Source organism: Rhipicephalus sanguineus, unplaced genomic scaffold, assembly GCF_013339695.2.
Source record: "Rhipicephalus sanguineus isolate Rsan-2018 unplaced genomic scaffold, BIME_Rsan_1.4 Seq1007, whole genome shotgun sequence".
Taxonomy (NCBI): Eukaryota; Metazoa; Arthropoda; class Arachnida; order Ixodida; family Ixodidae; genus Rhipicephalus; species Rhipicephalus sanguineus.
In genome coordinates, this window is record NW_023614155.1 from 51,754 (window position 1) to 71,979 (window position 20,226).

The window sequence follows — 20,226 nt, forward strand, 5'->3', positions numbered from 1 at the left end:
GCAGATGAGCTTGTTATAAGAGCCTCAAACATATGTTGTGCTACATTCAGTTACCAAACTGCTAATTGAGCTGATTAGATTAGAAATGTCTTTCTGTACACTGTCACTCTGAATTTATGCTAAGTAGCCCTGAATGATTCTAAATGGGAAGCATTTCTTAGCGAACCATTGGCACTTTGAGCGTCTGGGTGCTCTCATGATCGCCTCCTGAACTTGGTGTAGGACAAAATTGGCGTGGGAGGGGAAAAAATTGCCGTGGCCTGCCTTTGTAAAAGGAGCTATTGCCTCACAATGCCTTGAATCAGTGCTGGTAAAGTACTGCGTTCACTTGGCTCAGGATAGTTTTAATAGCCAGATTGAGCGCCTACAGGTGGCTGGGTTCCCCTGCTCGATCTTGACTGCCGTGTACGAAACCCTCCTTCAGAAACTGAAGGGGAAGAAGAGGCCTGGCTCTGCTCGTGCACAAAAAAGGCCAGAACTGATGCCGTGTGTGCACAAAGTAGCATACAATTTAAAAAATGTGGCAAATAGGTACGATGTACCTATCGTTTTTTCATCGCCGCACAAACTGGCTGGGCTATGCCCTCGCATTTCTGGACTACGTAAAAATCGACGTGCAGAAAAAAAGCACGTACGACTCTATGTCACATGCGCCGCAGGCGTCGTGTACGAAATCCCACTCACTTGTGGCAAGGCTTATATCGGACAGACTTGTCGTTGTGTCAATGATTGAGCACGGGAACACGAGCGACCTGTTAAAAATAAGATGACTTTTCATCTGCCTATGCATTGTAGGACCTGTGCCTGTGAGCCAGTGCTGTCTAGCATTCGAATTCTGGGCAGAAGTGGCACTGCGCTGGCTAGAGAACTAATGGGGCTTATCACATTAAAAGGACGGTGAATTATCAGTGACACATCCGTTGTTCTGCGCAGTAGAAAAACTGTTCTTAGAAACTTGGTTATGATGTGAATATGTTTCGCTCTTTCGATCCTGAATAGCATTGTCGACTGTCATGTGCATTGCGCCTGCGCGCGCCACTCGGCTGGGTATATATCTAAGAAAACTTTTCTGAATAAAGCTTAGTTGCGAGTAGCGCCTGTCCTGTACAGGGTCGACCACATCTTAGCTGAACACCTCATTAGTATTCAAACCGGTAAAACTAGTACGTTTTCTACTTCACGAGTGCAATGCCCGTTATAGAACGTCTAATCATGGTGTCGACAAACACAGTAATGATTTTCCGAATTATGTATTTAACAACAGCTTCAATAAGGTCTTGAATAATAATGAGGTGTTCAGCTTAAATGTGGACGACTCTGTACATCTGTGTTCCTTCGTAGTCCTTGTCGATTTCGCGCTAGGCAATTTTGAAGATTGTTCACGGCTAGCGCGCAACGCTTACATCCCTCAGCTGTGTGCACGGCGTGCGTGGTTATACAAGATAATATGCACATCACCGAGTTTTTGCTGCTGTCACCTTGCTTTGAGACATCATGCTCGGTTGGTGTTTCTTTTCACGCCATGAAGCTGTCGTCTGCTCTGCACGTAGAAAAACGTCTCTTGTGCCAACCTATGAAGTTTCATCACCCGACCGTTCCCGTTAGGCATTCCTTTCACGTCATTAAACTGTCATCGATTCTATGCGTGCGAAAATGTCCCTTGTGTTAACCTGTGCAGTTTTATCGCCGGACCGCAAACCCATCGTTGATGTAGATACCAGCTTGCTTCCCGAGGCGTCAGTCATTGTTAACCTCTCGTGCACTGCTCAACCTGACATCACGGTAGTATTTACGGCGTCTCACTTGTTCACTCAGCATAAGGGCATTATTCTTCCATTTACTGTTCTCACTGTTGCATCTGGATCACCTACAATGCTGGTCACTAACCGCTGCAACTACCCAATTGCCTTACTCCGTGGTGAGACTTCAAGATATGCTCAACCTGTCGACTACATTGATGACTACTTCTGCATGTAAACCACCAATTCGTCAGCAAATCACACTCTGAACACCGCCAACATCTTGCTTTCCTACAAGCTCAAACGTCGGTAGTCGCACCAGGATTGTCAAACCATCGACACCGGTTCACACTTCCCCTCTAAGACAGCGCCCTTATCGCGTTGAAGAGCGCCAGGTCATTACGAAGCAAGTGAACGGCATGCTTGATCGCGGAGTTATACAGCCTGCCCAAAATCCTGTGTAGTATTTCAAACAAAAAAGATTGCTCTATTCGATTTTGCGTTCTTTATCGCCGCCTAAACAAGATTACAAAAAAAGACGCCCATCCGCTGCCTAAAATAGACGACGCACTTGACTGTTTGCAACGTGCAGTATTTCACTTCCTTGAATCTGCGTTCTGAATATTCGCAAGTACCAAGGCTGAGTGTTATCGTCCAAAAACAGCTTCTGTAACGCCCGATGGCCTATACGAGTTCAACGTCATGTCATTTGTACTAAGCAACGCGCCTGCAACATTTGAGCGCTTGATCGATATCATCCTTAGAGGCCACAAGTGGAAGACCTGTTTGTGCTACCTGGACGACATAGTAATATCTTCAGCAGATTTCGAGACACACCATGCTTGTCTGGGTACCTCGCTTTTGCGGGTCTACAACTCTAGATTAAGAAGTGCAGACTTGCCACGCGAAAGCTAACCATCTTGGGATGTGTCATCTTCAAAGACGGCGTTCTTCCGGATGCAGATAAGGTTCTAGCAGTCGCCGACTTCCCAAAGCCCACATCCATCAAAGCCTTCAGAAGCTTTATCTGCTTGTGCTCCTATTTTCGGTGCTTCCTCCGTAACTTCGGGTTCATCATCGCACGTTTAACGAGTTTGATTATCACCAGCAAAGGTATACCTGTGTGGTCAGCTGAATGTGATGACGAATTTCTCCAGTTGTGCCACTTGTTGACACCACCACCTCACCACTTCGACACTACGACCCAACTGCCCTACAGACATTCACGCAGACGCAAGTGGCGTTGTCTTGCGTGCAGTTTTGTCACAACAGAAAGACGCTCATGGTGACTACATTGTCGCCTATACGAGTCGTGCCTATAAGAAGGCAGAATTAAATTACTCAGCGACAGAGGAGGAGTGCTTTCCGCTAATTGGGGCACTTCCGAAGTTTCACCCTTACTTCTACGGCTGCCCTTTCGACGTTGTTACAGACCATTGTACCTTGAAAGATCCGCCGGGACGCTTGGGCCGTTGGGCAATTTGCTTGCAAGAATATAATATTTGTGTCGTATACTGCTCCGGTCGGAAGCACGCTGACGCTGATGCGCTCTCGCGCTCACCAAGCACACCAAATCTCAGCTCCACTGGCATGTTTTCGGAGCAGCGCAAGGACCTATCTCTTGCATTGTTGCTCGAATATCTTACTGATCCGTCGGTTGCTCTTCCGACGAGAGCGCTACGCCGCCAATAAGTCCAGTTTTCCGTGTGAGAAAACATCCTCTACCAACGCAACGACATTTCAGGTGGTCAGACGTGGCTTCTTGATGTTCCTCGTCATATGAGCTCTGACAGCGGCGCGCATTTTCATGCCGATTCCCAAAGTGCTCAGGAAGCGTCCTGAAAACTTACGCAAGGCTGCCTCAGCGATAATATTCCCGCGGTATGTACCACTTTGTGTAGAAATACGTCGAGTCTTGCACACACATGTCAACAAGGCAAGACACCTTCGGACACCTTACCCGAACGTTACAGCTGCTCCCCTGGCCAGCTTGACATTTGACTGTGTTGATATCGACCTCCATGCCCCCAGTTTCCATGTAGTGGTTCTGCAAACCGGTGGAATATTGTCGGCATCAATTACCTCAGACGGTGCGCTGAGAATGCAGCTCTCCCGGCAGAGACCGCCAGCGAAGTTGCTTTTTTCATGCTTCGCAACATCGCTTTTCTCCATGGTACATCGTGAGCACTACTGAGTGATAGGGATTGCGTGTTCCTGCCGGATGTAATCCAACCACTCCTTGTTGAATGCAACGTCACTGACCGGAAATCAACCGCCTACTACACACAGACAAATGGTCTTACCGCCTGCTTCAATCGCACGCTCGGCGATATGATGAGGATGAGTACCTCCCCAGACCACATCCAAAAGGGTGCTTCCTTTTGTTACGTTTGCATACAACCCCGCGACTCAAGGCACTACCGGCCTTTCCCCCTTCTTTCTCTTGTACGACCGCGAGCGTTCCCCCCAACTGGATACCATACTCCCATAACAACAGGATGCCTCCGAGTGCACTAAAATTTTTGAAGTCCCCCGATGCGTCGAAGACTACCGTCGGTTGGCTCCTTCCCTGACTAGCGAACTTCAAAACACGCCATGAAAATATTAATCATCTAGCTCCCACGTTTGCTGCTGGCTACCTTGTTTTGCTATGTGTATCACGACACGTTCCTGGCCTCTCTTCGTGGTACGGACCACATTGACGCGGTCCGTACCGTGTCAATGCTACCTCGCCGGTAAACAACATCGTCGAGCCCTCACACAAGCGCCAGACCCGTCGTGGAGGGGAGAACGTGCACGTCAACCGTCCGAAGCCATATTACGACCCCATCATTGTGGCTGTTCCCTGAGTCGTCAAGATGGCGACACTTCATCCCCGGATATACTGTAATGAAGCAGACGCACCAATGGTATGCGCCCGCGGAAGACGACAAAGACCGGTGCTGTGATTGCGTGAGATCCTGTTCTGTTTGCAGACCTTGCAATGCTTGACCTTCCGGTAATTGTTCGTCAATCCACGACCTCGTCGCATCAGTAAACCTCATCAGTAAACCTCGTCGCACTAGCATAGCCGTGACACTTCTGGCGAGCTAGTTCGTACATTGCTGTTATATGTTCTTAAACTGCGCGAAAACCAGGACACAAGCAAGAAAACATAGAGATCTGCACTCGTGTTCTCTGTGTTTTCTTGCTGGTGTCCTGGCATTTCGCGCAGTTTAAAAACGTCTAATAGCAGTGGTCGTCACGGAAGTGAATGAAGAAGTGAAGTGAAGTGAAGTCACGGAAATAGAGGACGTGAATGAGCAGTAAATAAATGAATTGATGATGATATTATTATGCTTGAAAGGATGACTATGCTGATGCTAAATGGCAATAATGACGACGACGCAGAAAATGGCGATGATTTGAAATAATGATGACGCTCGAAAGGGCAGTGATGAGGCTAAATGATGATGATATTGATGCTCATCTCTCGCTAGTCGATTAGATATATTCTAGTGCTTACAGCTTCGCTGTCCCACTGGCTGTAATTTACACCGCAGAGCTGTTTAAGCTCGGAGGAACACCGTTAGTCTTTTACAGAAACTATCATGAACGCAATAACTCGGCGGGCACGCTCTGTTTGTCCTCTTCTTCGTCATCTCCTTCGCTCCCAGAAAACGTGAGCCAATTTTGCGGCGCGGGATCCAATGACTCGGATAGATGGAAGGACATTACATAGAGGCAGAAGAAAGAATAGGTAGAAGAAGAGAACGAGAGAAATAGAGAGAAGGAAGGAGGCAAGGTTAAAATAGAGAAGCAGACGGGCTTTGAAAGAAACCAAGCGAAAAATAGATAGAAAAAACAGACAGAAGACAGAGAGACAAAGAAAGATGGTAAAAGACGATATATATAGATAGAGACAAATAAAAAAACGAGAAAGGCAAACAAATAGATGTTGAAAGCAAAAAAGAATTAAGAGAGGAAGCAAGAAAGAGAAAAATAGAGATAAACAATGTATCCCGCTCAGCTCCGGTGCTCATTCAGGCTTGGCGCTACTAGTCCGAATCAGTCTCATTTTTACAGCGAAAGCTGTTATGAGATTACAACAGGGCCGTTTTGGCGCCGTGTTGTCCGCCGCCGCCGCCGGTGTCCGTAGCCACCTATCGCTCGAAATAAAAAAAAAAAACGAATAAGAAAAAAATTCCAGGATGGAACGAGGTTCGCACCTGGGCCCTCTGCGTGGAAGCCCAGTGTTCAAACTAGAGCCATGCCGGTGCTTGAAGCTGCTTTGTAAAATACCCTATACAGGCTTAATCGGGAAGGAACCACATTAACATATGTAATGTAGCGTGGCAGAAGAGTAAAATAACAACCAGTGTTACGCAACACGAATTCTGTAACCAGGTGTTCTCACAATGCGAAATGCGCAACGAGTGGTTGTTGAATGATTCCAACCCATTACAAAGGGCCTGCGATAATTCTTCCTCGTCATTAGCACAGCATCAACAAATGCACACCATGCCTTAAAGGTGTTAAGCAGGTACCACGGTTCTGCGCTGAATGACGAAAATCTCGTAGTGGCTGCTTCCTTCACCAAATTATGATTTATAGCATAGTGGTTCCTCGCAAGTGCACTTCTATTGGTTGACAAGGAGCCCTATAAGGCTCCCATGATCCATTTCCTCAGGGTCTCAATAAAGTTAATTCCCCTTCTCTATCTCTTTCTCACGTTAGCGATGTTATAAAGCGTGTGGGAGAGTGAAATAACGACCGGGCGTCGCGCAATGCGAATTACGTGACTAGTGTGTCATTCAAAGCTTCCAACCATTACAAAAGGCTCAGGGTCGATTCCACGAAACATCAAAACAGGTGTATACTTGATGTTTCCGATTTTCCTGATAATTTTGTATGTTGTGCACATATGACTGCACAGCACGAAATCGCAGTTCCTTTTCCAATAAAATTTTTTTCAACACAGGAAAATTCTACAAGTGTCGCTGGTTGACGACGACCATTTTACGAAGAGTGCGTTTTCATAAATTCGGAACCATGCTGGCAGCTACTGAAGCTATATATTACAAATATCTTTCTTTTAAGCGGAAGTAAAAGTAAAGAGGAAATAGCTCTTATCATGGAATGCTGAGCAAATTATGTATTTTTATAAATTCACGAAAAACGCTGCCTTTTCGAAGATCAGTCAAATTTGGAACGTTATGGCTACTTCTGTGAACATCTTAGCTTGTTCATATTTGCAGTATGAATAGGCCTTTATGTGGATAATGAACCTCTGCATTTGTATTTCTCTAATAATTTTAAAAGTAGTAAATTTTTATGCTCAAAACACCAAAAAGACAGAAAGGCTCCTCGATTCAAAAATCTATAATAAAAATAACCCAATCTCAATTTTGTTCAGAGTCCCCCAAATTGTTCTCAAAGGATTGCAGAATGATATTATGAAAAAACATGATGCATAATTTTTATTAGAACAAAAGCAGAAAATGTCAAACATTGTGTTTCCAGAGCGTGGTGGCTACTGCGTAACGGACATCTCTAGTAACAAGAAATACGGTAACACGTCTTTTTTTTTTCTTTTATGAGCTTCGCTAAACAACAGTAATGATCTATTGTCGGAAATTGGGAATTGTTTTGTAAAGAAAAAGATCGTTCCAATTAAATGCATTTGCGACACCACTTGTATTCCTCGTCGACGGGCAGCACGGATATTTTCATTCCTCTGGATAATTTTTTTTAGTAAGTGCGCTTATATAAAAACAACGAAGCTATAGCGCGCGAAATTTGTGTAGCTGAGTCGATCCTGCATTGTAAGAATGTGAGAAATCGCAAATAGCGACAGTGTGAACGGCGAGTACCGCAGTGCAACCTAAGCACAGCAGCCACATGGTTTGCCGGCTTTGTCGCTCTGCACAAGAAAATGCTGGGGTCGATTGCGTTGGCTTCACGATACATTTTTCACCGCTCGTCGCTCTCCCGCCCGGTCTCTTGATCCGCATCGAGCGGATCGTGTGGCCGATCGAGTGGCCGCACTACACGCCTTCGAGTAAACGGAGTAGCATGCGTTAGGAGGACAGGTGCAAAGGGCGGTGCGAGAGATGCCCACCTGAGCAGACGACAGCAACGAGCACGGCTGTGCCAGTCGGCCAAACACCACCTGAGATAGAAGTTAAGCATCCAAATTGCGCTTCACTTTGGTGCTATTAGTGTCCTGCGCTCTGAAGGTGGATATGGGTAGGCGTTATAGCCATGGCCGAGATTTTTGTACGGACTACCTTATGGTGCACAAAAAGAAAATTCCACTGCAGCGAAATTTTTGTTGTGTAGAAGATATCGGATCGAGTCTCTTTTGCGGACGGTCATGAAGTAGAATGCGCGCTCAATTCAAGTGGGAGACCAGATCTGCCAGCACTGCTTCAAGAGATGCAAGGACATGCAAAGCAAATCAGATGCAATGCAAACAAGACGTGTTTTTTCCGTGGTCAGAACTGCTGCCACCAATCTTCACGTAATCGATTCTTTTTAAACTCTGCATTGATCACATAAGGTTTGACAACGTACACATTTGGGCCAACAAAAACCACACCTCTTGGCGACCGCTTCCCAGAAATTCATTTACATTCATGAAGAGACCTTGCCTTTTATACCAATCTCTCAATTCTGGCACAGCACAACATCATAAGAGACGCATGGAGAAAATTGCTTCTTTAGCATACAAGATATGAATTTAACTCAACTGAAATAGATGAAAGAAAAGGAGGGTACAGCTGAAAGTGCCTACTATGGACTGAGAGATATCTAACACTGGCTTGAAGTCGCAAACCACGCAAATTCATTTAATTGGAACGATATTTTTCTTTACAAAACAGGTCCCACTTTCCGACAATAGATCATTACTGTTGTTTAGCGAAGCTCACAAAAGAAAAAAGACGTGTTACTGTATTTTCTTCTTACTAGAGATGTCCTTTACGCAGTAGCCACCACGCTCTGGAAACACAAGGTTTGACATTTTCTGCTTTTCTTGTAATAAAAATGATGCAGCATGTTTTTTCACAACATCATTCTGCAGTCCTTTGAGAACAATTTAGGGGTCTGAACAAACTGAGATCGGGTTTTTTTATTAAAGATTTTTGAACCGAGGAGCCTTTTGTCTTTTTTGTGTTTCGAGCATAAAATTTACTACTTTTAAAATTATTAGAGAAATACAATGCAGAGGTTCATTATTCACATAAAGGCCTATTCATACTGCAAATATGAACAAGCTAAGATGTTCACAGAATAGCCATAACGTCCCAAATTTGACTGATTTTCAAAAAGGCAGTGTTTTTCGTGAATTTCTAAAAATACATAATTTGCTCAGCATTCCATGAAATGATAAGCTATTTTCACTTTACTTCTACTTCTGCTAAAAAGAAAGATTTGTAATATATAGCTTCAGTAGCTGCCAGCATGGTTGCGAATTTACGAAAACACACTCTTCGTACAATGGTCGTCCTCAACCGCGACGCTTGCAGAATTTCCCTGTGTTAAAAAATGTTTATTTGAAAACGAACTGCGATTTCGTGCTGTGCAGTCATATGTGCACAACATACAAAATTATCAGGAAAATCGGAAACATCAAGTATACACCTTTTTTTTATCTTTCGTGGAATCGACCTCAGTCATAGTTCTTCATCGCCACCAGCCGTCGCATAAACTGCAAATAATGCCGTACAGATGGTACCTCGCTTCTCCGCAGAATGAAGAGTAATGTCTTGAGGGGTGCTTCCCAACTTCACAAAAGTTATGATTTGCGGCGTAGTGGGTACGTTGCTAGTGTAGTTGTATTAGTAGCCCCAAGAGAGTCTATAACGGGCTCTAGAAAAGCCGCTCTTTGAGATTTCGCTGTGGCTGTGCTGCGCTTTCCGCGCAGGTATGACGTTTTTTTTTATATCTCTAACTATGATCCAGCTGGTTTGGGCCATGTCATAAGCTTCACACTTTTGAGGTGATAAGAACGATGAAGCTTGCTCGAACCACAGGAAAACGACTGCTCTTGCCGCCGCTTGAGAGACGTTCATGTTTCTTTTAAATATATTTAGTATGCACTAGTGTGCAACCAGGGCTGGGCAAAGATACTTGGAGATTGTATCGCGATACGATACAAGATACTCAGGCAAGAAGTATTGGAGATACAGATACAAGATACTGCCGCAATAATTGTATCCGATACGATACTTGGCAATTGTATCTTAAGATACTTCGATACATTCTCTAATTTGTTATTATAGATCCATATAATGTAGCAGCGAACGCCTATGCACGAAAATGTCTTCTTGAAAATTTCCTGTGACCTATTTTGTTTCACTTTAATAAAATGTCTGTTAATATCTAAAAGTTTTGCTCTTCTTGCTCAAAGTACATTAGTTTCCTTCCAAAACAATTTATTGCGATTTGCTTTAGCTTCTTCACAGAACAACTCTTTATACAGTTCGCTGACAGCGGTTCTTGCTTGTCATTTTTGCAATTAATGAGAGTCGCTGCTCAGCTTGCCGACCAGCTAGCGGGTTGCCATATAATCACAATAACTTCTATAAGAAGCCTTCGCACGATGGCGCAAATACCGGTGTGGACTTTTGCCTTGTCCGCAAAAGACAGTTTGCACAATACCGTGTATCCGGACAGGTGTGTACAGCAGCAACAACGCTGGTAGCGACTTTGTTTTTTTTTGAGGGGGGCACATGGTGTATGCTAGGGGTTTGAGATCTTTCGCCAGCGGCCCCGGCTGCACACATGACCACCTTCGTCCCATTTGTTTTTATTTTCTAGGTAAGTATGTTCGTGAGCTACACAGACATTACAGGTCTCAAGCTTTCCTTTCGTGAGGAACATGTGGTCACCATGTGCTGAAACATAACCGTGGAACAAAACTATATTTCAGAATCCGCGTCCAGAATTTACTCGTTGTGCACATCGGTATCGATGTTTCTCTAATCCTGACTCCAAATTCCCTTCAGTAATGACCTATATGTGAGACTTGGGAAAGGCTTCCTTTCGAATGGCAACGTCATTTTGTTCAAACTCTCTCCACCCATCTTCACTGTCCCGGCGCTTCGAACTAAATTTCGCGACTGTGGCCCGCTGGCTATAGCTGAGTTTGAGACCCCTGGTGTATATACGTAGATGACGTAAAACAGCAATGAACTTTCATATTCTACTTATCTGCTGGCGTAAAGATTCTTTGTTGATATCCTCACTAACGTGTAATCTTTCAGCAATTTTTCTTCAACGGAAAACATGTGCAACACAGACGTCTCAGACGTATTGTTAGTTGCACAAAGCGTCGGAGGACACCGCCGTTATTCGCGCTATTGCCGCTTATAGATCCCATTAGGTGGCGATTAGTAATACGAAAAATATTTAAGAAGGCCTAAAACTGGAAAACTAATAAGTAAATAGGGAGGTGGTTCTGTATTAAACATTCACATTGATGAGTACAGAAACACAATACAGAGGGCGCCCTTAATAGCAATGACATGAAGTATCGTCAACTTACCAATTAAGACAATAGAAAATTCAGTGCCTATGGAAAATTGCCTGAAACGGCTCGTTGGACGCTCATGGGTAAAACGGAGCATTCAGTAAACAACGTTTTTCGAATCCCCTTCCTAACATCTTTAAGATGGCTCCTAATGATTTTCATTATTATAATGCAAACTCAGTTTTCGCTATTTTCCTAAGCGATAAGCAGAATGCTTTGTACTGTAGCTCAAGGGACGCCTACATAATTATATATTTTCTTTCAAATCGCCTTGGCAACTTGTAAATGAGTAAAGTAGTAGAAATATAAAGCAGACAGTTAGAAGAATAAAGCAGAGATCTTTTTGGGAATGCGTTTAAAAGACATATTGAAGTTACCAGACCAGAAAAACAGTACAGAGACCTAGGTAATGTATCGGATGCAAAATGACAGCAATAAAGCACTTGTGCTAATCATCAAGTTATGATTTCATAAATTCTTTGAATAAATGTAGCAGGAAGTGAAAAATACGGTACGCCAAGATATTTTCTGTGAGGTAAACGCTTGATCTATTAGATCTAGCATCAGTACTAGTGGTGCTATAGTTGTTTGCATATCTTATTTACATGTAAGTCAATTCATTACATGTAAGTCATCCACGAGATCCTTCAAATCGCTGATCTGTAAAATCCACAAGACACAAAGCGACCCCATTCTTGCACGCATCACATTTCGGCAAGAGAATCTTCAATAACGACACTGTAGCAACATCAGCATTTGCGCGATAGACGCTGCACGCAGTTGAGTACGCGGCGCAGGACAGTGGCTAAGAGCAAGTCGCGGCACTGGCGCAACTAAAAAGAAAAGAAATCGACAAAACAAAAGGTACGTGGGCTGGGTGTAGACGTCCCGTGCTTGTCTTCCTCATCTTCTGCCCTCACTGGAGGACTCTGGCGGAAAAATCAAAATTGCGTCACAGCCCTTAGACTTGTTCAGATGGCTTAGTGGCACCAGTACCAGCTTGAGAAGCGGAGCTTGGCCAGTGATTATTGTTTCGCACGGTTGTGTTGCGATAGAAGTATCTTGTATCTTAATACACGATACATTATCGAATGTATCGGAAATACAGATACAGATACTCGTCTTTCGAGACGTATCGCGATACAGATACAGATACCCATAGAGTATCTAAGATAGTATCTAAGATACATGTATCTTCGATACTGCCCCACTGTGTGCACTATATCGTTCTTGAGTAAAGGCACAGCTCGCGACCGTCGGTGACTCTGTTGCATCGCGACCGCTGCCGCGCTCCTTGAGAGGTGTTCCATTACTGCCCTCCGCCGAAACCCTCCGCCGGCTTTCGTCGCCCCCGACACCACGGTTTTCGTTAGTCTTGTGCTTAAGGTCAAGAGACCCCACCGGTTCAATCGCTGGCCTGTATACACTCTTCGCGACTCCTCGCTTCCTTCCTGAATCCATTGCGCTCCCGTAATAATATAGGGAGCTATTACTGGCCGTAATAACATAGGGAGCTACCACTGACCGTTCGTGGCTTCGTCACCGCCTCCTTTTGATGTTTCATAGTCCTCGCTCTCGTGGCCGCTGGCTGACTCCACTTGTATCGCCTAATTAATAGTAAGCTCATCTCGAAAGAATGCAAAAGTCTACCATCTATACTTTCCATCATCAGTATTTCATTCGCAGCTGTTAAAGTACGCATGCTGTTAAGTGGAGGTATGGTGCAAAACGCGTACAAGTAAACTGCCACATGAGTTGATATTGTTGAAGCTCAGGCCGTAATTATAATCTCTTGCCAACCATTGCTACAATTTCGGTAAACAACTCTTCTCGGTTGGTGCAATGCATTCATAGTTAAGCAAAATAGAGTGGCTTTATTTCTAAACAGTGCGCAGACAGCTTACTGCACCCCGAACAGATAAAAATGCCCGTTAATTTTCAGAAAACAGCAGAGGACTCACAATGTATTCTGATGTACGATTAGCCGAACACACTGTATGCACTTCCATCGTATGGTTCGAAATTAGCTGGGTAGGCATATCCGTAGTCCCGTCCAAGCTGGAACACACAGAAAAAAGAACTCTTTTGATTGAGCGTAAAGCATGAGAGACATAGCTGTACTGGAGCGCACATTGTACCAAGTGTCATAATTTTATAAGTAGTGAATGGAAATATAGGTGCATGAAATAGTTATTCACGGCCCTTGGTCTAGTTTCACTGCATTATTTCAGCTTTCTATAGCACGTATTCGATTCCTTCTGTCACAAAGTTTTAATAAGTGATCTTATGGCGCCATCTACTGCAAAAATCTTGAATGTATTGCCAAAGTACTGTATTTTAAAGAAATGTGATATGGGGTGTACAGGTACGATCGAACACGAGGTCCCGGTCACCATTCCCGATGTTGATGAAATTCACGGTAGACACAGGTATTGGCCCAGCACAATGTTTTCGAAGTTAGTTTCGTTGAAAAATTTTTTCGCCTTTGAAATACGTATGCATTTTGGCCGCAAAAATCACTTTTCTGCCAATTTCGCGATTTCTTAAATTTGAGCGCACCCAGGAAAAAAGGTGCACTTTTGGTCACAACACTTAGTCCCTTCAATGAACAAGTGAAATACAATCTTATGAGTATATTATTTTTCCAACCTGTCTAAGGACTTTTGAGGAAAGAATTTAGAAAAATGGCAAACCGCACAAAATACCTGGATTTCAAGGATTTATTGCTGCAAACAAAATAAACTAAGGACAACGAACCTCGGTAAATGTTAATTTTGGAACTGTGCTCTCTTTAAAATAATTTTCGTTGTTTTTCGCGCTCCGTTTTACTTCAGAGTCGGGCTGAAACGTAATTGGTTAACCAAAAACGCCGCAGTTTGAAAATAGTTTTCTTAAAAAGGCCATTTTTAATTTTTTGCAAGATCCCTCTGATTGAAAGCAATGATGTTATCTAGTATTCTGCATAAAAAACGTTGCAATATTGTCACGTGGTCGTGACGTCGACGAAGGCAGCAGTGAACACGTCCGAGATGAAACTCTTTATTTGGCCGAACTTGTGGCCGAGAACTAAAAGTCAAACTACAGCAATACACTGATAGCGGCGGACAGAACGTCGACCGTCGATCAACTGACAGGCGTGAGGCGCGTCGTTATTTAACATGTCCGTCGAATTTCCAGCGTTATCGCTGGCTGTCGTGCAAATTCTAGAATAAGCTCGAGTGTGCGCGGCTTGCGCGCAATCTTAACAAACGATCTAAAATGATCGCGAAAGGTTCTCGAACAATGGGCGCGTTCGCGCTGAGCGTTGCTGACAGTCTTGTGGCCGAAACCGAATACAGCAAAAGCGATAAAGAAACTCACGTGGCAATATTTTGGTTGCTAAGAAGTTGTAATGCGTCACATGTGACCAAGTCAGCCTAGCGGCCGCGCTGTTCCTTGTGTGCTGAAGATCGGATAGAAGTTGTTCAAAATAATTGTACGCTATTAATTACAAAGGAGCAGCTCCACAACAACAAATGCGCAGCCAGGTTGCATGTTGGAGCAAGTTTTTCTTGCGATCAGCCGCTTCACAAACCCGCAGCAGCGGCCACTCGAGGCTGCGAGCGCTCACATTACATGAGTGCCGCTTCGACTGTGGGCGAGCTCCGCTTGCGCGTGAAAACTACGCCCAGAGCACGAATGAGACGAGGTTAAAGAAATGTTATTTGACGACAAGGTCCATACTATACAGCAAAACTCTGCCGGGAATCCTGCAGTGAGCGCCTTCAGTAACGCACACACTGGATGTAGGTGCTCGTTGAACAATTCTAAGTGGACGGAATTAATCTGCAGCTCTCCACTACCACGTGATTCATAATCATGTCGTTTTGGAGCATAAAACACCAGAAATCGTTATTATCTTCATTATCATTAAGGCGAAAGCATTAAATGCCTCACTAAACACGAAATTTCACTATCCACGTCTTCATCCCGCGTCGTCGGCGACGTCTGGCGTCCTGCGGCGTTGGGGACGAGTGGTGAAATAAAAATCATCATCACGTGATGACGCCTCCATAAGACGTCATGGTGAGGTCACTGATCGCAAAAATTTGTTACGCCATCATGACGTCACAAATTCTCGCGTCGCGTCATGTGACGTAACGCCACATAATGCCGTCGTAGAGCCCTCCTTTGGCGGCGAGCAAAACCGGAGAGCGCGCGACCTCAAGAGAAGAAAATGAATACAGCGCTTCGCAGTGACACGTGAAGCCACGGCTCTTGCTTCCTACAGGCGTCGAGTCGGGTTCAGCCGTCTCGTTCCTTCGCTCCTGTGGCATAAGCCTAAACCGTCATCACGTGACATCGTAGCTTGGTCAAAGGTGGGCTGTTCGAGGAGGCAGTGGAAAACCAGGTGAGGAACCTCCGATCCTGGCGGTAGTGCGAAATCACGCTAGGTGCACAAAGCTTTCGGAAAGTGGTGGGGCATAACTACATCTAGGAAGCTTCCACGACCGGCCCTGTATGTAAGCTCCGTAATCCATCGACTAAGAAGAAAGAAGATGGCTTTCGCCTTCGAGTCATCTTAGGTGAATGCACAAGGGACCTGTGATATTTATTATTGTTATTATTATTATTATTATTATTATTATTATTATTATTATTATTATTATGCCACAGCTGGATTTCATTCCATTTTTATGGCGGCAAAATGCCAGATGCGCGTGTGCTGTGCGATGTCAGTGCACTTTAAAGAACACCACATGGTCAAAGTTTCCAGAGCCCACCACTGCTGCGTCACTCACATGTTCCATTCACATTAACCTTTTTGAATCTAGATATAGTGAAGTTCGTCACCATCTATGTGGATCTTCATACAACGCTTAGATGCCATCTATGTGACCTGTCTTTCCTGATGTCTTGCACCCCATTCGTGTATCTTCACATCATGTCCACAGTGTGGACGGTTAGTCCTGACTACACTTGTCTGCGAGGCATTCCTTAGGTAGGTTATAACTGAAAGTGAACTGTAGACCGCTAGGCAGCAGATCCCGTCCTCCTGTCGCCTTCCTTCTTCGTGTTTTCGCGCGGTTTTTTAAGCTTCTAGTAGACGAATTCGAGCCCGCCACGGTAGTCTAGTGGTTATGGCGTTCGACTGCTGATCCGAAGGTCGCGGGATCGAATCCCGAGCCCGGCGGCTGCATTTTCGGTGGAGGCGAAAATGTTTGAGGTCCATGTACTTAGATTCAGGTGCACGTTAAAGAACCCCAGGTGGTCGAAATTTTCGGAGCCCTCCACTACGGCGTCTCTCATAATCATATCGTGGTTTTGGCGCGTTAAAGCCCAGATATTAGTAGACGAATTCGAAAACGGGAGTACCAGTGAATACACGGGGCACTTACACAAGGTAAAGCTGTTAGACAAGGACGAACGTTGGGCGTTCACTGGAATGTACATTGCCGCGCAAAACATCCAGCGTATGCGCATCTTCATGTCCCCTACGACACACGAAAAATCGCCCTGATTTTCCCACTAGGTAGGCACGTTCCTTTGTCGTTAGATACGCGAATGTATCGCTGGCACAATTTATTTTTAACAGCGAGCTATTTTAGGACTGGGTAGACATGTGCGCCGCTGTGCTGCGCCCCGCCACCGTCGCCTGTTTTGCTCTCGCCGCTGCGCGCCGCCGCTGAAGTCCGAAGAGTGATCACGACACCGCCGCCGCTGCCGCGCAATTATGGTGGCGCGCCGCCGTTTGTCATTTCTTTTAATCCCAGCGGGGAATCTGAACATACGATGCAGGACATCACCGGAAGTTGTCGGATCTCTCTCTCTCCTACAGTAGTCTTACGACTTTTAGGAGCGAGGCCCACCACTACAGTACTTGGCGCCGCCGTCGGTGTGACGTACTAGGCACGATCAGCGCCACTATCGTTTGATTCGGTAGCACCAACGCGCGCTGAAAACGTAATTTCAGAATGCAGCTTGCGCTGTAATTTTGATTAAATTGGGAGGTTTTTTCGCTTGGGCTGTGGGCTTGACAACCCTTGATATCACTGCTATGTGTAGTCACTGCCTTTGAAGGAGTTTTATCTTGTAAACCAGTGTTTTGTGCCGCAGTCAAGGACGTATGCAACGGAGCCCGGTGTGAGCTTTCACACATGTCGTCATGGTAAGAAGCTGCTTGAATATTGGATTTTGAAACTTAAAAATGGCGAAACGCCTTCCCTTACAACACGCGAGTTCAGGCAGAACTTCCGCAATGAATATATCTGCCTCGGCCTGGGGTATCAATGTTCGGTGAGTAATAAAAAGCGGTCAGTGAGTCGGCAATTACAGTTATTAACGTCACTGAATGTAACCTGCCCTTTCAAACAGCAACATTTTATTGCTCTCCCCGACTTACGAGAGGTGTCCAATTACAAAATCTCGATCTTCCGCTCAGTAAAATATTTAAGGAAAAAGACTGCTACAATCTGCAGAAGTAAGGGTCGGGAACAATATATCGGGTCAAAAGAAAGTAAAAGATTTTTCTGTGCGCTTAAAATATATGTTTTTTTTTTCTTCTCTGTTTCTTACTAATTTATTAGAAGCCTAAGAAAACTGTGTTTGGCGTGAATTACGTGCCTTTCTGTATTTATGTTTGTTGTGCAATGTAGATAAAATTCATTGCGTTCATGTAACAGACTTGGCGATAGTTCATCTTTCTTGTCATAAGTATGTTTCTTTTACTTATGCTGTGCTCGATATTTTTTTCCTTTGTTATGCTTGAAGTGTACTTATAAAATATCTGCTTTCTCAACACAATCTCTTCATGTATTGCCTATTCACTTAGAATCCTTCAAGCCTGGCTACGGGTCTAACGAGTGCTCTGTACTTTCGTGTATAAGGAAAAAAAATACATGAATGAAGGAATGAATGAATGAAGAACGTGGCGAAATGCAGCCGATAACCTGTATTTGCTTTCTTTACCTTTCCCCGCAGCATGGCGCGAAGAGGTTGGTCGTTAATGCAACGCTAACTCTGAATTCCTACGCCAGGTGGCGTCAGCTTTATTGACAGCAAAATATACATTCTTGTAAAGAGTGCTGCCGGTGGAACATGTGATGCGGTAAATGACTACTACACAATTACACCATATGCATACAAACCTAGCTGACCAAAAGTTCCGATTCGACTGGTTTTTAGTTTATATATGCTGAGCGAATGTCAGCCTTATGGAAGGCAAACAGAGACCTGTTTAGTATGTAAACGACGTGCTAAAGGCACAATATTATTCTTAGGATGTATTATTTCAACGCCTGAAAAGACTATGACAGCAAAGGGAAATTCGTATATAGCTGTCTTTACATCTTCTTCAGCTGTCTTTAGCAACTTTAGCACTCTGCAGTGTTTCCTATACAAAGGCGAATGCACAAAAGCCTGCACCAATGGCGCGCACTCCAGGCTGACATCAGCAGCCGGATGGCCGGTGACACCATCTTTGAAGAGCATTGCGGAGTGCATGAGCGGGACTACTTAGTCGCAGAGCTGATCGGCAGCTGCGCTTTGGTCATCCGTGCGAGTGCTCTTCGGGCTTTCTACTTCGTACCCGACTTTAAGTATGTTCCCGCCTTCGCTAATTAGGATATGCTGAATAAAAGGTCGGTGACTCAATAAATAGATAGCGGTGATGGATAAATTGAATGAAAAGGCACTTGACGTATGCACGTCATGCGCATCTTGGAATAATTATCTATAAGAGCTGGCGAATGCTTGAAGTTTTCTTTAAGCCCACTGAGCGCTTGCTTACGCGGCGCCAAAGGACAGGTCAGCATCCTAAATTGGTGTGAAAGTCGAAAAGGTGTTATCGAGAAAGCTGTCAAACCCCCAGTGGTAAAGCTGAAACGGGCAGCTGTACAACCTCTAATAATTCTGTGCGAAATTTTAGAAAATAGCAATTCATTCAATGCAGGGCACAACGAAAAGGCGCGCTTGTCGTAGCGGTGTTTCCAAGTTACAAGGAGGTGCACATTAAGAGCGAAGATACTGTTTATTGCTCGATTTCCGTAAACCATGTTGGGAGACAGGGAAAGGCAAACGTATGAATGGGTGTTTGTGGAGTGTTAAAGCTTCGTGTGCACTTTACCTTTTTTATGCTATGTGGTGTATTGCCCGGCACGCGTTTTATTGCACCTATGCGAACCGCAAACAAGAGTCATAAAGGGCATCCCATCATATGGCATGCTTTACATGACCTTCACTACTTTTTTACGTTTATTTTGAAAGAGGGTGTGCATACTTGGAACGAAAATTAAACACTGTATAGCTACATGTTCGTTCATATTATTTAAAAATGTTAAAGGAAGTATATTGGACGTCAGATGTTCGATATGTCAACCAGAACGTTCCTAATTTGTGAATATAATGTGATTCGCTGTGCTAAAGCCTTTACTTTTACGCGTTAGCGCCAACAGTCCCTCTGCACGTGTAGCAGAAACTCACCGTCGGTGCTTCAAATTGGGCAGAAACGCTGTGACCATGTTTACCCGCAGTGTCGTCGTCATAAAGCGTGGAACGAGGGTTGCATGAAATGTGATTCCAAGGATGAAGATGCCTTCGGGGACCTGTGCCGTTTCTTTACAGTAGTCGAGTTGCGTCGTCAGTGATGTAGCTTTAAGAAAACTGATGCCAAAGAGCGTAGGTGACATTGCTATGCTACACAGTAAACATTTTTACACCCAAAAGGGTGTAAATGTGCTTGTCCCATGGGCGAGACCCTAAGGGTGTCAACTGAGCACCTTCCAAAAAGGGTGCTTTCCCAAGCACCCTAAGAAGAGGGTGTACATGTAAACAATCTGTAGGGTGTTGCAGAAACACCCTAAAAAAGGGTGCCTTCAACACCCTTCACTTTTTTAACACCCACTGAGGAGGGTGCCAGAAGGGTGTACAAGGGTGTTGAGTGCCCATGGCAGGGGTGGCAGTATTCTTCTAAAGTGCACTAATTGATACCATCAT

At 44.6% G+C, this 20,226-nt stretch overlaps 1 non-coding gene across 1 annotated transcript; it reads left to right on the forward strand.

Annotated features, from left to right (window-relative positions):
- The first annotated feature begins 16,353 nt into the window (after positions 1-16,353).
- On the forward strand, positions 16,354-16,429 carry Trnas-gcu (transfer RNA serine (anticodon GCU)). The gene has a single exon. It is a non-coding gene; the product is annotated as a tRNA-Ser (tRNA).
- The last annotated feature ends 3,797 nt before the right edge of the window (positions 16,430-20,226 follow it).